This window comes from Arachis hypogaea, chromosome 17, assembly GCF_003086295.3.
Source record: "Arachis hypogaea cultivar Tifrunner chromosome 17, arahy.Tifrunner.gnm2.J5K5, whole genome shotgun sequence".
Classification (NCBI taxonomy): Eukaryota; Viridiplantae; Streptophyta; class Magnoliopsida; order Fabales; family Fabaceae; genus Arachis; species Arachis hypogaea.
The window spans coordinates 24,651,198-24,656,249 of record NC_092052.1 but is presented as its reverse complement, the minus strand read 5'-3'; the positions used below and the strand labels follow the sequence as shown (position 1 = coordinate 24,656,249).

Sequence of the window (5,052 nt, the reverse complement as noted above, 5' to 3'; positions counted from 1 at the left end):
GGGCCAGGTGAAATTGAGTTTGATGTGACCCAGACCCAACCCAAAATATATACTGGGCCTATTTATTAGACCCGAACTCGGCCATAGACCCGATGAAACCTATACACTTTCGGGCCACGATTATACCGGGTGAAAATCAGGCCATTAACATTACATTACCTTGATACCTTCTTATAAGCTAGCATGTGAAAATATCCAAATTTCCAAGACTCCAACTATTATTTGACATGGTAAAATTCACTTAGAAAAATATAACAAGAACCAACTCTTCTCTAAAATTAAAGCATAGCCATAATTAATACTAATATTGTCTAATAACACCAAATATTTAAATCAATATAAATAACACAATATTATGCATTAGTCTAAAATCTTATGCATTTTAAATATAAAACATTAACTTATAGTCTTATAATAACTAATAACACAAAATATTAAGGTTTACAATACTTAAATTCCACATAAGAATAGCTATCATCCATCACTAATAACACAAAATATTAATTGTGTATGATGACCGGGCCACCGGGCCGACTTCGGGTGACCCGAGCCATGACTCGGACCTGACTCGAAATAATGATCGGGTCTATTTTTGAGACCTTTACCCGGTCCTAGACCCGGTGAAATCACACCAAAATAGCCCTAAAGTGTTCGGAACCGGGCCGAATCTTCAGAGCGGGTCAGGCCATGCACACCCATATGCGGAGACAGCATCTGGCAGAGTTATGCTCCTTTTCGCAAAAATTGTAGCACGTGTTAGACGTTATATCAAAAATTAAATGAAGGATTATGTTTTAGACAAAGTTGTGAGAACTAAATCGGTTAATAAATGGATAAGATAATTAGTTTAATAATTTAATTGGAATTTTATTAAATTCAATCAGTTTAGTTAAATATAAAATAAAATTATTAAAAATTTAATATATATAAATTAATGTAATTCAAAATTTTATAATTTTTATTTATAATTTATCATTAAAAATTTATTTTGTAGTTGTTTCATATTTGACATATAGCTTACAACACAATAGACAATGAATTTAGACAAATTAACACAACAAAATCCATAACAACACAATTAGAAAATTAACTCAGCAAAAAATTAACCATCAATAAATTATTTCAAAAAAATTAGCAAAGTACCATCAACACAGCTATTTAACAAACAAAGCAGTATCAACAAAATATATGAAATCAATCATCATCATGATTTATCATAATTTCATACAAAACTAATTAAAAAAACATAACAAAATAATCATAAATTCATAATCAATAACATTAAGGATATTTCAAGATCAAAATCATACAAAATTAGAAACTTAAAATCACAAAAATTAACAAAAAGAGACCAAATGAACAAGCGAAGCTTATCGGCAGTGAAGGAGGAACCAAACTGACAGTGACAGAGGAACAAAACAGACAACAAAAAAAGAACGAAACTCAACTGCCAGCGAGAGAGAAACCAAGCTAACGACGAGGGAAGAAAGGCGACACAGAGACGACGATCGAGCAAACTGACCAGCAAAGAAGGAATCAAACTGACCGGGCTTGAAGAGGAGACGATGACGACGTAGAGAAGACGGTCACAAGCTTCGATATGCAAGTCCAGAGGCAACGACATAGAGGAGAAGAACTTTGATCTAACCAAACGTCGCCCTCTCGTTGGAGAGAAGAGTTTGGCGATAGTGGGGCTGGGTGCTGGCTGCTTCTGCTGGTTGGGCATAAAGTTAGAGAGAGAGAGAGAGAGAGAGAGAGAGAGAGAGAGAGAGAGAGAGAGAGAGAGAGAGAGAGAGAGAGAGAGAGGGTTTAGGGTTATTGCTTTTGCTTGCGAGTGAGAAAGCTTGAGAGAGAGGGGGGATATGATTGGGAGCGTTTCATTTTTTTTTCAAAAAATAAAACAGGCCCGTTTTGGGATATTTTTTTTCTAAATCTAAACCGATTAATCCCTTAAAAATCCGGCCAATTCTGATAGTTTACCGGTTAACTACATGTTCGGCCGGTTCCTCTACTAATTTTCTGTAGGACAATTTATTATATCTATTAAATCCGCCAGAAGACCGGTTCTTAGTTAATCTTGTCAAATTGGTCGGTTCGGTTCCATTTTCAAAACATTGGTTTTATGGCCAATTTGGATAGGTCTATAAGTATTTTTTTTTTTTAACTTATAACCTATAAAAAGTTATAACATTAATGTTTAGTACAATTTTCAAATCTAACTTGTGACTTTCTAAAAAGTCATTTAGCCCAGTTTGGGTAACCAACTTAATTAAGCTCCTTTTGATAAAATAACTTAAACAATAAATGACTCTGTTAAAAGTAACTTATAAATAAGTTATTTTGTGTTTGGATTTTTAACTCTAGAAGTACTTATTTGACTAAAAGACAAATAGGTCCCTGACCTTTTAAAACGGGACATTTTCGTCCCTCAAGATTGGAAAATACATTTCGATCCCCCACGTTTTAAAACGGGAGACAATTATACCCTTCCGTCCGTTTTGGGCCAAAAACGGCAACGGAGCTAGCTGACATGGAGGGGCACTGAATGACGTGGCCGTTACGCTCGCTGAGGTGGATTGGGATGAAATTTAAGTGGACAAATTAGTCCCTGAAGTGCCAAACGACGCCGTTTCCACCAGTGAGCCCTATTTCATCCAAACGCAAGGTGGAAGTCATGGCCGCTGCTTGTGCGATCGTCCATGATGAGCGAGGGGGGTTCTTCATGCACAAGACCTGGACGAAGATCTTCATCCGCTATTGCTGGAGCTTGTGATCGAGATGGGGTTGCGCCGAAGTGCTTCTGCGGCGTTTATGCCATTCTTTACAAGTCAAGAACAGCATCTAATCCCAATAGAATATTTTTCGGGTGTCCATTCTTCAAGGTGAGCAATTATTTTTATAGTAGTTGGATGAGAGTGTTCTGTGTCTAATTATGGTGTTATCTGAAAAATTGCTCTAGGTTAAAGAACGGTGTTGCCGGTATTTTGTGTGGCTTGATGAACACTTGAAAAAAATTAGGGCCATGGAGTCTGAAGCATTGGGTGCTGTGGATGATGTTGGAGGTGTAGACATTGAAGATCATGTGGTGCGAAGTCAGGAATTGGAAGAAAAAATTCAACTGGTGCGAAGCCAGGAACTGGAGAAAAAAATGAAAGAGTTGGAGAGGAAACTGTTATGTATGGAGAAGGAGAAAAAATGAGTATGTGGCATATTGCTTTGATTAGTGTAGTTTTTGTTGTTGCTGTATGTATCTTAAAGTGGTGAGGATGATGAGTTGATGTACAATGTTGATGATGTAATGAAAATTGCCATTGTTGGCTATTCAATGAAAATTGCCATTGTTGAACAAAAAATAAGGTAGTAATTTTGTGAATCAGCTATTATATAAGGTAGTAATTCTGCATATATTATGAGCAAAATATGAACAACAATGTATCTGTCTTAATCCAAAACATAAACAAGTTTGCCACAAAATAACAAAACATATGGTTGGCATATAAACAAGTTTGCCAAACTACAATAAGTAGACAGTGTTGTTTAATTTATACTGAAGACTATGACAAAAAACAGAAATTCATTCAGTAGTGTTCAGTTCTTCTGATTCTTAGATCCAGAAGTTGGGATGAAATTCATTCCTATGTCCTCACTGCCAGCAACTTTGAAGGTCTCCTCTGATGTAGCGACACTGGCACTAGTGCTTTGAGTCTGGGTTGTATCTGGGGGTGGAGTTGCAGGTGGATTTGAAGGTGGATTTGCACTTGCTCGGGGCCTTCTGATTGTCTGCTTGGGTCTGAATTTGGAGGAAGTAGCTGGGGTTTTGGGTTGCCCAATTCTTGGCTGCTGGGATGGAGGCTTGAATGGAATTTGGACTGGAGCGGATGGTGTTGTTGCTGCAGCATTCTGGCTGATGACATGATTCTGCAAAAGTAACCGACTTATTCAGTTGTTCAAATGCATTGACATGAATAAAGTGATTGTGATTATGAGTGTATTATTTAGGGTGGGGGATGCTTACTGTAGACTTCTCTTGCACAGCACTATTCTCAGCCAAACTTTCAGTCTGTGTCTGGCTTTGATCCTATGCAACATAGATCAAACAAGGAAAGAACATGGACAAATTAGTCCTTAAAAAAAAGTTAATAGGACATCGTAACCACTGACAAAATTTAAAATGTACAGATCGATCCTAAACAATAGCAGGGATACCTCTGGTTGAGGGGCTGATTGTGATAGGGGAAGCTGCTCCAAGGGTTCTGTGTTTGCATCAGTCTTCTTAGCTTTTTTCTTTTTTGGTTTCCAGTTTGGGTTGCTTGGTGCTCCCTTACATGTCTTGTAGTTGTGGCCTTTCTCATTGCACTTGCTGCATGTCACTTGAAAGCTTCTCTTAAGCTTGTCACCCTGAATATGAGCCTCAGCAGGATCCTTGTTGCGATTGTGTACTTTAGGCCTCCCAATAGGTCGCTTGATGGGTGGTGGAGCAGGCCTCAGCTGGTCAGTGGTTACCCAAAATTCCTCACTTGGAACTGGTTTTATGCAATGTGCATATGTTTTGTGAATAGATTTCATACATAACCAGGGATGCACATAATCATCTACCTGGTCATGCCTCTTTCTAATTGCAGCAATACCGTGAATGCATGGCATGCCTGAATCAAAATCACATACCATATTACATATCATTATATTAGATCAGCCCTAAAATCATTCATAACATATTATATAGCAATATATTACATCATCACTAAAAGTATTCAAAACATATATATTACCTAGCACTATATTAGATCAGCCCTGAAATCATTCAAAACATATTACCTAGCATTATAGTAGATCAGCCTTAAAGAAAATCACTCAAAATTAAAGATATACCAGTCAGTTGCCAAACATTGCATGAACAAGTGTGTTTGATCAAATCCACATCTACTTTGGTTTGCTTTCTGCTAACTTGAAATCCCTTTCGTTCGTTATCTCCCACCCATTCGGCAATCCACTTGCTGTTGGGTTTTATCAGCCTCTGCAACCTTTTCTCCTGAACGGGTGCAAGCTTTCCAC

The 5,052-nt window shown here is 37.5% G+C and overlaps 1 long non-coding RNA gene across 1 annotated transcript; it reads right to left on the bottom strand.

Annotated features, from left to right (window-relative positions):
- Positions 1-3,832: 3,832 nt before the first annotated feature.
- LOC114925605 (uncharacterized) lies at positions 3,833-4,553 on the bottom strand. Its single transcript, XR_003815008.2, has 3 exons — positions 4,207-4,553; positions 4,016-4,078; positions 3,833-3,918 (listed from the first exon to the last, which is right to left on the bottom strand). It is a non-coding gene; the product is annotated as an uncharacterized lncRNA (long non-coding RNA).
- Positions 4,554-5,052: the final 499 nt, after the last annotated feature.